Source organism: Heterocephalus glaber, unplaced genomic scaffold (genome assembly GCF_053883595.1).
Source record: "Heterocephalus glaber isolate CG9 unplaced genomic scaffold, H.glaber_assembly_v1.0 deba00001572, whole genome shotgun sequence".
Lineage (NCBI taxonomy): Eukaryota > Metazoa > Chordata > Mammalia > Rodentia > Bathyergidae > Heterocephalus > Heterocephalus glaber.
This window is the reverse complement of record NW_028258357.1, coordinates 9237767-9256129: the sequence shown is the minus strand read 5'-3', so window position 1 is coordinate 9256129 and position 18363 is coordinate 9237767. Positions and strand designations below refer to the sequence as shown.

The 18363-nt window shown below is 36.2% G+C and overlaps 1 long non-coding RNA gene across 1 annotated transcript in view; it reads left to right on the top strand.

Moving 5' to 3' along the window:
- Positions 1-6639, top strand: part of LOC110349135 (uncharacterized) — a 32734-nt gene extending 26095 nt beyond the window's left edge. Inside the window, exons 3-4 of the long non-coding RNA XR_002394888.2 lie at positions 511-685; positions 2067-6639. This is a non-coding gene — a long non-coding RNA (uncharacterized LOC110349135). The remainder of the gene's footprint in view (positions 1-510; positions 686-2066) is intronic.
- Positions 6640-18363: the final 11724 nt, after the last annotated feature.

The window sequence follows — 18363 nt, the reverse complement described above, 5'->3', positions numbered from 1 at the left end:
CAAAGGTACCCCGTGAAGGAAGGTGTGCATAATAAATAACTTGAAGATACCAAGCATGCTCAGGAAAATGAAAACTGCATGATTCATAAGATTGCATCTTATTCAGGAAAATGCAGTTGTGTAGTATGGTTCAGGTAGTTTGCTTAGAAGGCGTCAGACAGTGTGCATGGAAGACTGACCTCCTAATGCAAAGGACTGAAAACCGAAGGTCAAGTTCAAGATCACAGGGTCACCAGTAGCTCCTCAGCCAGATCCAATCTGCAGAGGTGGTGCATTTGGCCATATATATTTTAAAATTTTTTGAATTTTTTCTAAACATTCAATATATGTATAATTTAATACTGAAAAAGGTCCACATTTGGGGCTTCTCTTAATAAATAAAAGATCTGAAAACACTGGGCCTGCATTCCTGAAGCCACCGTGGGCTGTAGACAGTTAGGTTCCTTATGGAGAGGAGGCAGAGCCTGTCGTTGTCACTGAGTCCTCACAATATTACTATACATGTTCTAGATTCACAGATGCCGCAGTGGCACAGAGAGCTGAAAGGACTCAAGAAGACAAACACAAAACCCTGAGTGCTCAGCCTCTTTTCACGGTGCTTCCCCTGAACCCACCACCTACCCAGGCCAAGCTTCTTCCTCTGAATAAGTAATGGGAAGAATCTAAAGCAAAGAGAAAATATGAGGTAACTGCTTGCACTGCAATTATATTCTAGTTGGGAAAATTGGAGAATGGTTATCAGGTACCAGTGAAAAATAATATATTTTGAATGGAACTATTAACCAATCACTGTTCTTTTTTAGGTGGTTTATGCACTTTTGCACATACAAATTCCTACAGAGACTCCATTGGAAGGAAATAATTAGATCCTATTTTACAAATAAGAAATTAACGCATGGAGATAAGCCACTTGGATAAAGTCACAGCTAAGAAGTGGTGTAGTAACAGTGGGTCCTCAAAGTCTGGCATCAGTGGGAAGGCATCTAACTCCTGTGCCATGCCATAAATACTAAGCAGAGTGCTACAAAGGACTGATATGAAAGAGAGGGACTACAAAGCTATTTTAGATTTAGAGGCCCATAAAAGTCTTTCTCAGGAGGCATCAATTAAGCTGAGATCTAAAGTACACAACTACACTAAAACAGAAAGCAGTGAGAGCCTAGTAGGCAAAGAACATCTAATGTAAAGGACTGAAACTGGAGTGAGCTTGGCTGAGATAAGGTGACCAGCGTGGTTGTACTTTGATGAAAAAGGGAAATACAAATATGATGCTGAAAGGAGAAGCTATAGGCCTCATCCAGTAGGATTGTATAGAAGTTTAGATTTTATTTTTATTTGGGACCCAATGAATGGTTATAAATTGAAAAATGCCGTAATCTAATTGGCATTCCAAAAAGAGTTATGTCACATTTACCTGGGCTCTGTATAACCGACCTCAATCCATGTTTCTAGTTTCCTCCTCCAATATTTATTCTTCATACCTTTTGTGCTCTAACTTCAGCATCTTAGGACCTAGTATTATCCTAGGAAACCAACTCTGTGGAAGCAAAGCCCTGATTTATAGCAGTTGCCAATTTCTGTGGTGTAAATACATCCACCTAGCCAACTATAAGCTACTTAACAGTTGGACAACAGTTATTTAACAACCAGTTCCTAAAAACTAGTCAGTTATTAAGAACTGGGTTCTGAAGGCTTTAACTCTAACATCTTGGCCTGCTGCTGAAACTTACCAAGCCCTTGCCTGGCATGACTTTCTATACCCCATTCTCTTTGTCTATAAAACTTAATCATTCTACAGCTCTAATTAAGAAAAGGACATTGAGTTTCAGATAAAATTGGATTCAAATAGTAGCTTTGTCAATCAGTCATGTGATCTTAGGAAAAGTCTTTAATTTCTAAACCATGGTTAATGCATTCTTTACAAGGAAGTGTTCCTATCCCCTGCCTCAGGATCTTGCTGCATGAATGAAATGAAAAATGACAATCTAAAACATTCAACAGAATACTTGTAATATAATATTATATACTTCCTAAGAACCTTTTTACTCATCTTCTTTCCTTCACAGGCCTGTTTAGGAGCCGGTGAAAGCTATGAAATTTGTGAAGATTACCTTTGTATAGCCTGACTTGTGAGAGGTAGTACCCTGTTTGCCTTTCTCTACCTCTTATTTGCCTTCCAGGACTCATACAAGTAACAGTCTTTTTCTTCTATATAGGAAAGGAATTGCCACATTGTGTGAGATATGTTCCATATATAAAAGCAAATAGCAGCTAAAATATTAGCATTTATTTTATAATAGAGCTGCCTGATAAAAGCAACATCTTCAAGATTCTGGTAGTAGACTTTTCCTGCCATTGCATTTTGTCTTAATATTGGAAATTTGATAAATCTTTCTTTACAGATTGCCACTTGAGGTAGGTGATAAGTCTTAACCTCCTCCTGTCTCTATCTTTATTTACTAGAATCCTATACATACCTCATATTAATATTTAGTTAGATCAACATCAAAAGCAGATGCATTGATATGTATTAAACATGCAGCTTTTAGTGACAGATTTACTCTACTTTATGACCTTGTTTGAGCTCAAACGCTCTGAGATTTACCACATTAGGAAGAATTCAGTCTATAACTTATCTAAAATTCAATGGTTCCGTGTCATAAAATATTTATAAACCACCTCTAAAGCCAACAGAAAAAATACATTTGGCACTATTCTTGTGAGATTAAGACAAATAAATTTACGTAGTCCTCTCTAGCGAGTCAAAGCAGAGAATTAAGTCAACTGTATGAATAATTCAGAAAGAAAGTAAAGTGAAATAAAGCAAAACAAGAACCTGTAGTTTTTGAAAATACCAGAATTCACTAATTTATAGTCTTACCAAAAATCACTGGAAAAACATTGTGTTCTGTATTTCTGCTTAAGAAAACAGAAAAGTTGCATTTTCCTTTAATTTCAGAATTTTTGAAAAGATTCCATATCAAAATCTTGCTTAAAGAAATAGTCAAGCAAATAGTCACTCAAATGTGTATAAAAGTAACCCACACGCACTTGGTACTCACCAAGTGAGTATCAATCCTAATCAAATTTTAAAAGGTGTTTAAGAATACTGGAAATGAAGTCATCCATTAGACTGGATGACTGTATTCTGTCATTCCTTTAAATCCATTATACTTTAGTCAATATATTGATAGGTCCAAAATCTCAGAAGAGTACCTTCCCTAAAATATGCATATAAGGTACCCCAATTTTTAACTCAAAGATTGGCACTGCTGTGTTCTAAAACATCTTGCTGCATTGCCAACACATTTAAGGCAGCTATTTGTTAGTTCCTGAAAGCTAATATGCAAGCTATAATGTACTCTGAGCTTTGCAACCAATAAGGCTAGTGTTATTTGAACTGCTAAAGTGGTTGAATATCACTCTTCAGTAACACAGCCTCAGTCCAGAAACAGATAACAGCTTACTGCTAGGCATTTCATATCAACTGGTAAATTGTCACTCTGACCAGGGTCAAAAGAATTTTATCCTTACACACATTTCAGGCGACAATAAGTAATAATCCCCCAGCATTGCTTGTTATCTCCAGTTCCTTACTCAGAGATAATTGATACAGAATGTTTTCTACCATGCCTCACCTCGCTAATGATAGTCAATTTTCATTGTGGAACATGTGCAATTTAAATTATCAATCACATTTTTCTTGATTGGATCTTGCACACCTCTCAACTGCTTAGAAATAAGAGCTAACAAAATTGAAAGAGGATGTGGAAAAAACTTTTAAGAATTTAAAATCTTACATGCTGAAAAACATGTGCCCCTAGAACAGAAGAAAATGATTATATAAGTCTCTCACATTCTTTTGCATGCATGATTTTTTTTTATTCTGTAAAGTCTTTTAACACAAAGACTATATTATTGATTATCTGAAACTTCAAATATCTCTCAGGATAGAATCTTTCCTGTCTCAACTAACTCTGATATGGTGATTTAGAGTTAGTTCAAAAATTAACCACTGTCATTTTATCCTAGTTGTGTGGCAATTAAGCTGTCACTCTTGAATTTGTAGAATTCAAGTGCAAAATCTATAACATAGTCTCACCTAGATTTTGGAAAATAGATACTTTCTTGGAAAAAAAAAAAAAAGAAACCCACAGTGCTTTCTTGATACTGTCAGCAGTCCACCAAGAGAGTTTAATGATTCATGTTGCTGGAAAACACTTAGTTAAATATGACTGGTTGTTTTTCTGTTCAGAAAAGTCCACAGAGACAAGAAAGGCTGCTTATATCTGGGCACTCTTTCATGAGAGGGCCAGAAAACCCCACCCATCCCTTAGACATGTTGCACTTGGCTTGGGGTTGGCACTGGACCCCAGGCAGATTTAGTACTGAAGCTGTAAGATCCACAAACCTTTGAAGAAGCCCCAGCTGTACCTGTTGCTAGGAGTGAACCAGAAATCCCTGATGACTGAGGTCTTCCGGGGGTTTGCCATTCCTCAGGCTTTACTGGAGAGGTGGCTGCAGTGTGACTCAGCTGCGAGCCATGACCAGGCCTTCAACTGTCCTAAGGAAAGAACAGAGGAGCAAGAACTGAATGTTTGCTAATGCGACTGCCATCTGCCACTGTTAAGTCCTATGGTGACAGAGTGCACGTCAATGCCAGATAGTCTGAGAACACTCACCATCTGTTCATTGCCCTGAAATAAAATTAACTAGGTCATCTGGATTTGGAAGCCTTGCTGGAATTGTTGACATCTATTCCCAGCCTCCAGGGTGGAAATCTTTCCCCTAAGTTAACATCATTTATATTACCCAGGGAAATTGTTTCACTCTAATTCTTCTAGCAAAGAAAGCACAGTTAATTGATAATATGCTGATAACAATCTACGTGTTAACAATGAATAAAGGAATTTGTAGTCCCGATAGTATTTGTGAGCAATAATATTACTAATTGTTATCCAACTGAATCCTTCTATAGGGGAAAAATATATAATAAATTAATTTCAAGAAGAATATGCAAAATCTATATGGTCTTTATTCACCAGTTAATGAAATGTTTTTATTTCCAGGCACTCAGACTAGAAAGGAACAAGAAAGACCTTAAGACCTTTCATTCTTGTTTAACTACTCAAAATGTGGTCAGCCCTGTGGTAACAGAATCTAAGATATGACTGAGGTCTTCTGGTGGTTGAACAGTGGTAAAAATATTTTCATTCCCCTAAAAGAGGAGCAAGAGAAAGTTTTAATTCAATTTCTGCTGTAGAAAACATGATTTTCTTACTCCTTATGGCCCACCCTCCATCCTACTCCTCTTATCCTGTTCTCACATCTCTCAGTGTAGTGTTGATCAGGTCAGTATTAATCCAGCAGTGAATTTCAAATGGGTGGAAAAAACAGGAGAGAAGGAAAGAAAATGGGATGAATGGCTAAGTTCAGTTCTTTATATTGGTTCTGACCTGAATATAGTTCTCCCAAAAACTGTTTCTTAAAAGAGTAATTTAAGAGAGGAAGGTTACTTCTTGGAAGAGTTTTTGAGCATCAGTAGCAGAAAATAATAGTGCATTTAGACAAACTATAATGTGCAGATCTGCAATACATCTAGTAGAGCTGTCCTTAGGTCCCAAGAGAATCAAATTTGAAAGTGCCCATTCATGAGAGGGATTATTGACCAGCCTTTCTCATAAGCAATACCTGAGAACAGAAATTCCTCTGGCCTTATATTATGCTTTAAATTTTTATAAATTTGATTGGAACATTTATTTTCCACTAGTTACTATGAATGTAATAATTTACCACTGTAAGTCCAGCATTAATCTATAGTTTTGGAAGAGACAAATAGATCTGATCCTTCTTTTTCCTCTCTCATTAGATAAATGAAATATAAAGTCTATGCATAAAATATGATAAAAATACCAAATTATGTAAAATATGCCTATGAAAATACACCATAACTCTGCAGTCTAGAGTAGATCTCCACCATTTTCTCACATAATGCCTATACTTATTATTCTCAATAACTTCAATTACTGACTACATAGTATTATTTCTAGGGTACCTCAATATCTGCATCTCTGTCCCAACCCCAAATGCTCCATGGAGATGGGTTGTTATAATTAATTATCATTGCCTCATCCTTAGTGCCTAAGCAGTGTCAGAAATACAGTGAGTGTTTACCAAATGCTCATTGAATTAATTTTTTAAATATAACATATTCCTAGCCTAATGGGATATAATGAAAAATAATCAGATCATAGTTTCTTTCCTTCACTGATTTGTTTATATGTTCAGTGGTGTTTACTGAGCACATACTATGTCAACATTGTCCTTGGAGGTACAGATATATCAATAAAAAATGCTCATAATTACAGACTGCACAGATTTCACAGTGGAGGAGACCATTTTTAGTTAAACACACTATAAAAATATTTGTTATATGTACACAGAAAATTGAAAAATGCAATAATATTAAAGAGTAAGAGTAATAATAGAGATTTGACTTCCCCTTATGTATTACAGAATGCTAAAGGAATGCATGCCTATATATCATAGAAAAATTTTCATGTTTAGAAACAAAGAGGTGATTAATGTCATCTGGCAGAAAATAAAACATGCTTCCTGGAATTCTTATAGGAAAATAGAGCCAGTGCTGTGTGTTAATTCTTCTTTTCCTTAAAGGTTCATATATTTTCATAGAGGCATCTAATGGTGCTTGCAATTAATAAGGAAACTACATATGAATATTGTATTTCTCAAGATATTTCCTTACAAATTATTAAAATTTTTAATTTTACTCATGTGTTGCTTTTTGAATTAAATATATCACATGGTGCCACTTTCCTTTTCCAGTTAGTCAATAAATCACAAAGGATTATACTTCAGTTAGTTAAGAAGCATCAAGAATCAAAATTTTTTCTTAAAGAAATTAATTTCACATTTCTTAAGAAAATGTCATTAGTAAAAACAATAACAAAATACATAGGAATGACCATAAATTTTTTAACATTTTCATATTTTATTGGTACATTTAGGTATACAATATAATGACATTCATCATTGGAAATTTGCACCTTTATACACTCTCTCAGTTCTTATTTTTCCCCTTTCCCCTGCCCTCCGTTCAACCCCTCAATCCCTCCCTATTTACAAAGACTTTGTTTCATTTTTTCCTTTTCTCATATTAATTCCATCCCCTTCTTTCCTTTCCCCTACCCCTCCCACTTCCCCTTCCTCTTTGCCCCTGTTCTTCCTATTTCACATTATCTATTATACCTTTTAGTCCTTATTTACACTTTCAGTTTCTCACACTGGAGAAACTATTCAGTATTTACACATGTGTGTCCTATTTATTTCACTTAAGAGTATCACCTCAATGTGCATCCATTTAGCTATAAATGTCTCTAGTTTTTTCATTTTTTATGGCTGAGTAGTACTTCATTTTATTAAAAAAAAAACACATTTTCTTTATCCAGTCTCCAGTTGATGGGCAATTGTGCTGCTCCCAAGTTTTAGCTATTACAAATTGTGCTGCTATGCACATGGGCGCACATATTTCACTGTGGTATGATTATTTTAGTTCCTTGGGGAAGATACCCAGCAGGGGAATAGCTGGGTCAAATGGGACCTCTTAGCCCCCTAGTTCTTTGAGGTATCTCCACACTGATTTCACAGTGGTTGCACCAGTCTACACTCCCACCAATAGTGGAGAAGGGTTCCAGTCTCCCCACAGCCCTGCCAACATTTGTTATTGGTTGATTTCATGATAGCAGCCATTCTTTTGGGGGTGAGGTGGAATCTCAGCATTGTTATCATTTGCATCTCTGGAATGACTAGTGGTGGTGTTGAACATTTTTTCATATGTTTATTTGCTATTTCTACTTCTTTGTCTAAGAAATGTCTGTTCATTTCAGATGCCCATTTTCAGATTGGGTCTTTAAATTTGAGAGGTCTGATTTTTTAAAGTTCTTTATAGATTCTAGAGAGTAGGCCTTTGTCTGAGGCAAAGCAGATGAAAAATTTTTTCCCACATTGTAGGTTGTCTCTTCACACTGCTGGTGGTGTCTCTTGCTGTGCAGAAGCTTTTTAATAAGAAGAGATCTTACTTGCTAATTGTTTGTGCTAGTTCATGGGCAACTGAGGTTTTGTTCATAAAATCTTTTCCTACACCAATATCTTCAAGAGTTCTACCTAACCTCTGTTCCAGGCGATTCCATGCTTTTATTTTAATATTTAGATCCTTAATCCATTTCAATTTTAGTTTAGTGCATGGTAAAAGATAGGAATCTAGTTTTAATCTTTGGCAAGTTGAAATCCAATTTTTCCGGCACCATTTATTAAAGAGGCTATCTTTCCTCCAGCGAGGGTGTTTGGCTCCTTTGTCGAAGATGAGATGGCTGAGTGTGTCTGGCATTGTTTCTGCATCTTCTCATCTGTTCCACTGGTCCTCAGGTCTGTTTCTTTGCCAGTACCATGCTGTTTTTATCACAGTAGTTTTGTAGTATAGTTTCAAGTTGGGGGTTGCAATACCCCGTGCTATGTCTCAGTTACCTAGAATTGCTTTTGCTCTTCTGGGTCTCTTCTTGGTCCAAATGAATTTTTGGATTGCTTTCTCAAAGTCCATTAAGTATGCTTCTGGGATTTCAATAGGGATTGCATTGAATCTATATAGCAGTTTTGGAAGTGTGGCCAACTTCACTGTATTGGTTCTTCTACCCACAAGCAAGGAGTGTCTTTCCATTTTCTGATATCACATTTAATCTCTCTTTTAAGAGTGATAAAGTTTTCAGAAAAGAGATCTTTGATTTCTTTCATTAGGTTGATTCCTAGGTATTTCAGTTTTTTGGATGTTGTTGTGAAAGAACTTGTTCACCCTATTTCTCTCTCAGTGAGTCTGTGGTTCATGTAGAGGAAAGCTATTGATTTTTGTGTGTTGACCTTGTATCCAGCTACTCTACTTAATTTGGTTATTAAGTCTAGAAGACTTTTGGTGGAGTTCTTGGGGTCTTCTATAAAGAGTATCATGTCATCTGCACATAATGACAATTTGACTTCTTCATTTCCTATCTCTATCCCTTTCATTTCTTTCTCTTGTCTAATTTCTCTAGCTAATGTGTCCAAAACTATATTGAACAAGAGTGGTGATAGTGGACATCCTTGTCTTGTTCCTGATTTTAATGTGAAGGATTTTAGTTTTTGACCATTTAGTATGATATTGGCTGTTGGTTTTTCATAGATGGCTTTTATCAGATTGAGCTAGAGACCATCTTCCAATTTTTTGTAGGATTTTTATCATAAATGTGTATTGGATTTTGTCAAATGATTTTTCTGCATCTAAGGAGATGATCATATGATTTTTGTCTTTGGCTCTATTGATAGAGTGTATTACATTGATTGATTTGCATATGTTCCCTGGGATGAATCCCACTTGGTCAGGGTGTATGATCTTCTTGATGATCTTCTGTTTTCTATGTGCCAGTATCTTATTAAGGATTTTTGCATCTATGTTCATTAGTGAGATTGGCCTATAGTTCTCTTTTTCAGTTGGGTCTTTCTCTGCTTTGGGGATCAAGGTGATACTTGCTTCCAGGAATCAATTCGGGAGTATTGCTTCCCATTCAATTTCATTGAAGAGTTTAAACAGTAGTAGCAGTAGTCCCTCAATAAATGTCTTGCAGAATTCAGTGGTGAAGCCATTAGGACCCGGGCTACTCTTAGTTGGTAAGTTTTTAATTATGTCTTCAATTTCATTGATTTATATTGGGTTGTTTAGAATTTTTATGTCTTCTCCATTAAAATTTGGTAATTCATATGTATCTAGGAATCTGGCTATTTCTTCTGTGTTTTCCATCTTATTGGCATATAGATTCTGGAAGTAGGTATTGATGATCCTTTGGATTTCAGCTATGTCTGTTGTAATTTCACCCTTTTCATTCCTCATTGCATGGATTTGGGCCTTTACTTTCCTTTTTCTGATAAAGTTGGCTAAGAGTTTGTGAATTTTGTTTATTCTTTCAAAGAACCAACTCATGGCTTCATTGATTTTTTATCATCCTCATAGTCCCATTTCATTGATTTCTCCTCTGATCTTTATAATATTCTCCCTTGTATGAGCTTTGGGTTTATCCTGCTCTTCTTTTTCTAGAAGCTTGAGGTTCAGCATCAGGTTGTTTAATTGGGTTTGCTCTGTGTTCCTAATATGAGTATTCATGGCTATGAATTTCCCTCATAAGACTGCTTTCATTATGTCCCATAGATTCTGATATATTGTATTGTCATTGTCATTTAATTGTAGGAACTGTCTGATTTCTTCTTTAACTTCCCCTGTGATCCACTAGTTATTCAGAAGTGTGTTGTTCAATTTCCATGTCTTTATGAAATTTTTGCAGTTCTTTTTGCTGTTGATCTCCACTTTCATTGCATTATGGTCTGGTAATATACAGGGGATAAATTCAAATCCTTTGCACTTACTTAAACATGTTCTATAGGTGAGTATGTGGTCCATTTTGGATAATGACTCATGCAGCTGAAATGAATGTGTATTTTGATTTTGTGAGGTGGAACACTCTGTAAACATCTGTTAAGTTCATTTGTTCAAGAGTTTGATTGAGTTCTAGTATTTCGTGGGTTAGTTTTTGTCTGGTTGGTCTATCTATTTGTGACAGTGGGGTATTGAGGTCCCCCACTACTACTGCATTAGTCCTAATATGATTTTTCATGTCTGTTAGTATTTGTTTTATATAGTTGGGTGCACTAGTGTTTGGTGCATATATATTTATGAATGTTGTCTCTTCCTCTTGGATTGTTCCCTTTACAAGGATGTAGTGTCCTTCTTTGTCTCTCTTAACCAGTGTTGGTTTGAAATCCATTTGATTTGTGAAGAGGATAGCTACTACTGCCTTTTTGGGGGTTCCTGTCACATGGAGTATTTTTTCCTCCCTTTAACTTTCAATCTGTGAGGTTTTTTTGAATTAATTGTGTTTCTTGTATGCAGCATATTGTTGGATCTTGCTTCTTGACCCATTCTGCCAGTCTATTTCTTTTGATTGGTGAATTGAGACCATTAAAGTTGATGGTTATAACTGAAATGTATTGACTTGTCATTGCCATGACTTTTTCTTTTTGTTGGGTTCTCCCCCTTTCCATTTAATTTCTTGTCATGCCAGATGGGTTCATTCTGCTTTGCTTCCTGGGGTTGTGATCCTCAATGTCTGTTCCTAGGATATTGTCTAAAATTTTTTGGAGTGCTAGTTTGGTATTCATGAAGTTGCTAAGGTGCTGTTTGTCATGAAAGAATCTTATTTCTCCATCAATTTTGAAAGAGTTTTGCAGGGTACATCAATCTGGGTTGGAGGCCATTTTCCTTTAGGGCTTGGAATACATCACTTCAAGTTCTTCTTGCCTTGAGGGTTTGAGTTGAGAAGTCTGCTGTGATTCTGATGGGTTTCCTTTGTATGTGATTTGTTTCTTTTCTGTAACTGCTTGTAGAACGTTGTTCTTCTGTTGGGTTTCTGGAATCTGAACAGTTATATGTCTATTTGTAGATATTTTTTGATCATGGCTAGTTGTAGTCCTATATTCTTTACTTATCTGTATATCAAGTTCTTTTCTCCTGCTTGGGAAGTTTTCTGCCATCACTTCTGTGAACAGTTTTTTTATGTCATGTTGCATTCTCTCGTATTTCTTCATTGACTCTGATCATTGTTATGTTATTCTCTGCATCGTCTAGCAGCTGCTAGATTGATTTCTCGTGGTCCCCTACATTTTTAAGGGAATTTTTCTTTTCTGGTCAATAATTTCATTTTATCTTCTATATCTGAAATTCTGTCCTCACATTGGCTCATTCTGCTGCATAGACTTTCACTGGAGTTTTTAATCTCCTAGAAATCTGTTTGCATCTGTTTTATGGATTCCATTTGTTTCCTATGTTGCGATTCCATCATGTCCCTCAGCTTCCCTCTAAATTTATTAATCATATCTTGCACTCTGGGCACAATCTCTGCTGTTATCTGAGAAATTATTTCTGATTTTATTTTTTCCAGATCTTCTTTTGTTGCCAGTTCAAGGAGTCCAGAAGGTTGTGTTTCAGAGTGTTCCATGTCATTTCCCTTTGGGGTTGCTATTGGTGATTTGGAAGTCTGGTTTTGAGGCTGTTTATGTGTCTTCTCATTTTGACCTGGGTGGGGGGGATGCTGTTGGAGCCTGCGCAGCTCATCTCCTCTGTGCTGGGAGTGGTGGTATGTTAGTGTGGAAGCCTCCTCCTCTGTGCTGGGAGCAGTGGCACATCAACCCAGAAGCCTCCTCCTCTGTAGAAGCCTCTTCCTCTGAGCTGGGACTGGTGGCATGTTGACCCAGAAGCCTCCCCTCTGTCGGAATTACCATAATTAATCAAGCCAAATTGCTTTTAAACTGACTGCTTTAAAAGTTTTCCAGGAAAGAATACCACTCTTTAAAAAATGATCATACTAGATATAAATGATGACACAATTCTCATTCTATGAATGATGTACTTATTTAATACATATTCATTATGCTATTTGAGAAAGGGGGTTATTGGAAGATATTTTGATTGAAGAGCTACTTATTTATAGATTTGCTATTATAAATGTAAAAGGCATAAAAGGCACATTGCCATAAAGTACTGTGAAGGGGAAAAATTTTTGTTTATGTGGAAGCCAGGCCCACACCTTATCAAAGCCAGTAAAGTTGGCCAGTGACCTGAACTTAGATTCAAAGCTGAGATTCTGAGCATGTTGGCTGAGATAGTTATTATTTCCTGCATAAGACTTAATGCTGCATCCGAAATTCACTCTCTCTGACCTTCAGCCAAGAAAGGAAGTAGTGTGGATGACCAAGTTTAACACTTGCTCTAGGGATTTCTCTGTAGCTGAAGCTAAAAAGAGACTGTAATTGACGGGCCAGGCCTGAGCTTAGCGTGTTCTGCATTTAGATGACTTGTCTAAGCCGTTAGGCAGCAGTGGGACTCTACCTTATGCCCTACAGACTTCTGAAAGAAAAGCCATGTGGGGCAAAGTGTTGGTATGGAACCCAGCATGAGGAGAGAGGAAACAAAAGAGGGAAGATGGGGGAAGGAAGAGAGATCCTATCTATGTCTGCCACTTTCAGAATCAAATAATCCAGTGTTGAAACTCTAGCACTCCTGTCTAGTACTTATACTAAATTAATCACATTTCCAATCACCACAAGTTCTTGAGTTGCAGAATGTGTGTTTAGAGGTAGCTACTTCCAAGAGTACTTTCCAATCAAGAAGCAATAGCTGCTAGCTTTTGTTACTGTTATTATCAATACTTTTTTATACCATATATGGGGGAGAAAAAAGAATAAAGTTTTGTGTGAAGCTTCTAAGATGTTCTTTCAGGTATCTCAAACCCCCATCTTTACCTCAATTCACCCTCCCGAATTTGGATTCTTCAGGTAAGAAGCAAAGCAACTATTTGGCACAGAGAAAATTGAGCAACTTGCCCTAGGACTAATCTTCCTGACAGGTCCTCCCATGGAAGAAGTGTTTCCAATCAGATAGTTGCCAGGCTTGCCCAGAATTTTTTTTTAAGGAATTTGAGTAGATAAATTGGAGGAAGCAAAATTAAAAAGAGCTCTTTGTCTAAATCAGACCTTGCTCTTCAGCTAGTTTTAATACATCTTGCTAAAAGATGTATTAAAAGATGCATCTTTTGAAAGCTGCAACTCGGTAATCAAAGCAAAGATAAATACAGCTAAAATATCTCAGACAAAAATTTAATAAGTAAATACAAGTAAAGAGAGAGAAAAAACAAACTCTTTATAGCACTGCTTGAAAACTAAATGTAGAACTATATATAGGAAATAAAAAATAACCAGGATGCACAATTTCCTTCAAAATAAAATTTTGGATATTGAACACTGAGTCATATGCTTCTGAGAAATGAAGGAGTTTCATTATTTCCTCTGAAAGTGTCAAGACACAAAATGATATTCGCTTTTTTGATATTAGAGTACTGTGCTTTCAGCGAAGTTTTCTGAAAAGATACTTTAAAACTTAAAAAACCCACACTTAGTTTTTGAAAAAAAAATATATTTTCTTTGACAAGTAAGTAATAATAATGCTCTTCCAAAACACTCAAGAAGAAAGGAAAATAACTTTTACTTTAACAGAAAGAAAGAAATTTACAATGAGAAGAGATGGGGCAAGAGTTTAAATCCTCATGTCATTTTGAATTTGTCAGACAAAGAAGGGGAAAAAAGGAACTTCAGCTGTTAACATCAAATTTCCTGCTTTACTGTACCTTTTTGAAAAGACTTATTTCATAGCAGAATGTTGCTTCTCTAGTATTCCAAAGTGCAGGTTTGTATCTAGGGAGTTTCCTTCTGGTATTTGGGTAAATTCCCATTCCCAAAATGCCTTACAAGGTCTCAGGTAGATGGGATCCCTTCACTAATTTTGTTTAACCTAGAGATTTCATCCTATAGTTTTTGCTACTCCTAAAAATATGTCCATATAATGATAAGAACAATCAGTACTCTCATGTTACTCTACTACCTCATCAATATATTCATTTACAGAAAAAGTCTTATTAAGCATGTTCTGTGATCCAGGAGATATATGTAGTAAGTAGATGTTGATTGTAGCTACTGAAATGTTAAAAAAAATGTCCTGAAGAATTTTTTAATACCAGAAGAATTTGCTAATGAATTTTATATGGTGATTAAGAGGAAAAAATATAATTTTATCAGGTTTCCATCACTCTTTTAAAAAATGCCTGGGATAATTGACTTAAAAGAAGAAAGATCTATTTTGGCTCAGAGTTTCAGAGGTTTCCATCCAGCAACACTTAGACCTATTGCTTTGGGCCTGTGGCAAAGAGGACTGTTTACCCTACTGGGGCCAGAAAGCAAAGTTTAGAAGGGAATGGAGTCCTCATATCTTCTTCAAGAATACATCCCCAGTAACCTAACTTCCTCTTACCAGGCTCCACCTCCTAAAGGTTCCATGACCTCCCTTTGGACATTTGGTGACAAAGCCTTCAACATATAGGCCTTGGAGGGATACTTTCAAACCAGAGCATTATCAAAAATGACTTGTAGGCATTTTGCATGAGGGTAGATAGCAGTATCTTTAATTCAGATGTAGAATACCAGAAAGGAGTAATTTTGATCTTTGGGGAAATCAAAATTTCTATTTTATACCTGTTCAATTCAGTCTATTAGGTAGACAGGCCTATATATCCAGTAGGAGGTTGGATAAATGACCAAGGCAGATAGAAAGACAGACTTAGGAGTTATTTGCTTATAAGTAGCATTAAAATCTGTGGGAGGGAATAAGATCATGACACTCATGGCTGCCCAACAGCTGTTGTGATGGCAAGACCACATAGATAGCACCTAGGAGAGAAAAAGAGACCAAGCAGCCCCAACTCTTCCCAGTCCGTGTACCAGACAGATGAGAGACAAAGCCTTCAGAACGAGTCTAGTCCCAGCTACTACCTGACCATAACCTTATGAGAGGTTCTGGGGAGAACTACCTGGCAGAATCTAGTCAAATCCTGAAACTATCAATGAATATAATGCCATTGCGGTTGGTTTATTACACAGCAACAAATAATGAAACAGACAACAGTGCATTTATCCTGTCAGGAAAGAAACTGGATCAAACAGTGGAAGTCACTTTGTAAGTGGTCTAAAATATGTTTATGGAATAGATAGGATTAGAAGTGTTACTATTTTTTTTGTTTGTTTGTTGAAAATAAAGCTTTGTTCTCTTGTTTCTTCTTTGTAAGATGAAATCTTCTTTTTTTTCTTTGATTTGTACTCTCTTTGGCCATTCTTTTAAGATCATGATGGACAATATACTGACCATTGTTACTCTCTAATTATTTTGCTATGTATGAAATTTTATTTTTTATAGAATGAGTGTTTTTATATTTTCTTTAGTAATATCTACTAGTTTTACATTAAAATAACAAAATTATAATAAAAAGAATAGTTGCTTAAATGGCCCATTACTTTTTATGATAAATAAACAAAACAAAAGAAAATTCTGACCTAACTAGAAGACACTGTAATATTTTGAGACAGGCCAGATTTCAAAGGCCAATTCCTTGTTGGAAGGCTGGCATAAGCAGCCACCACATACCATAGGAATAGTTCTTCCATCTCATTTTGCTGATACAGCAGACACATAGCACAAAAGTTATCTGGTGGTCCATGAAACACAGTGGTGTAGAAGATGTAGTTTCTCTGACTTCCCTTCCTCTTCCCACACTTCATGTTCATTACTTCAAGCCACCTTTAGAAAGTAAGGAATGCACCAGTTCACGGGATCCCAGAATTGTGGGTTTGCTGCCCACATCATTCCCCTCACATCTGAAAAGCAGTAGGTGAAGAAATGTTAACAATCCTGCATCTTCGTTCTCATCCTAACAAACTTCGACCTGAGCTATGTCACCTGGAACAAACACTGGATTCCAGATTTATGATTTATGATTTTGCCACAGATACATAATTTGATTATATAAGACTTGTAAATCATCTTATGTAAAAAAGCTATAAATTTCCCTGTTGCACCATTGGGCTGACTACAGAGTGTCTTTAAGGAAGCCATCCTGTCTACAGGCTGTCACATCCTCTTCTGATAGTCACCATGCTCATCCTAGACCAGGCTCCAGCACATTTTTCAACTGGAAACTAATTCTGCCTCTACTTTCAGGCCTTGTATCACATGTGTCCTCCAGAGTCAGAAAGACCTCTCCTCTCTCATGTTCTCTATAGGACTTATCCAGCTACATGGATTCCAAATGATTATTTTTCTCTGCAGATGACCTGCACTCAGCATCTAAATTTAATTCTTCCATATTTTTAAATGTCTCAAGTATACAAAACATTGATCTAATGTGTCTCTTTGGTTGTCCATTTTATGTATTTGATATCTTTTGAGTTACAAACTTCTTGATGATGGCAAGGCCAAGGACTATCAAATAGGTAATGAAAGATAAGTGATTAATCTCTTATTAAAATCAGAATTTAATAGCAATTTTTTTAGAAAGTGTATGCTTATCTGTCTTTTTTACTTAAAAATTTAAGTACAATACTGAGTCCTTCTTCACTCTGCCCACAGTCTTCTTCCTCTTCAATATTTAAATCTCACCATTTTGAGTACTATAAGTCTCAGTCTGTTTCTGAAGAAAATCTCTTCTTCATAAGATTACAGTTCTGTTAAACTGACCTGGCCTCTTTCTACAAAATGAATGTATCAATCTTGGAATAAATAAACCCCATGGAGAACCAAAGAAAGAAACTATTCAGTGTTACTTAATGATTTAAAAGAAGAAATGGAAACATTGAGTTAAAGAACCCAAAACTCATATACCTACCACTGGCTTTAGGGAAATGTTACTCCTTAGGTTAGGAAATAGTAAATATGAGGAAACCATTCTATACTTCCTGTCATTACTAAGACCACTGCAGTTCCTTATTCCTAGGACTCAGCCATGGTGGCTCTGGACTGAACTCTGGGCCTGTATCCTGAGGCCTGGCCCATCAGACTGCTAGGTGAACTATAGCAAACAAACAGAATTGTTTTCCATCAGTTCTGTTTTCAGCAAAGAATTCTTTTTAATTCCCCTGTCCTGTATGTTGCCAAAATTCTTAAAATACTGTTCATGGAGGTTTTTTTCTACCCATCATGGAGCCCAGATGTAGGAACCAAGCCAGTGCAGCTGGTGTAACTTGGCTGAGTCTCACAGATAATTCAATGTGTGAACAGATTTCCTTTTTTATGTTGTTATTATTTTGGAAATTTTCAGAGTGAGTCCTTATAGATGCGAAGGTTAAGGGATTAGCAGTGATAAAAGCTGAAGTTCTACCACTCATTCACATAGGGGCCTCATCAAACAGGGAAAAGCAAAAAATAAATCATACTTCTTCTTCCTTTGAACTTTATCCCCTGAGCTAAAGAGGCAACACTTGTCAGGGGAGGGCTGGGAAAGGGAAAGATAAACCTTTTACTTTATCTTTTTTTAAGAGACTTTATGTCATGCATATAATAACATGAATGAAATATAATATCCAGCAGCAGAATTTAATAAACAAGAGAATTTTAAGAGTAAAATATACTCATTGAGAAATTCCAACACAAAACCCAGAGATGCTTAGGGTGATGAAAATGCTTTTACACCAGTCTTTCCTTCCGCTAAATGCTGGCATCACATTTACTACTTATAAAGCAGTTGCATTTTATAGCTGACACTATATTAGAATGCTACGGTATGAACATAATATTAATCTTCTGACCTATATTCAAATTTATATTTTTCCATGGAAGTGATGATAATAATAATAACAGAAACTCGTGGTAGAGAGTTTACTGGATTTTGT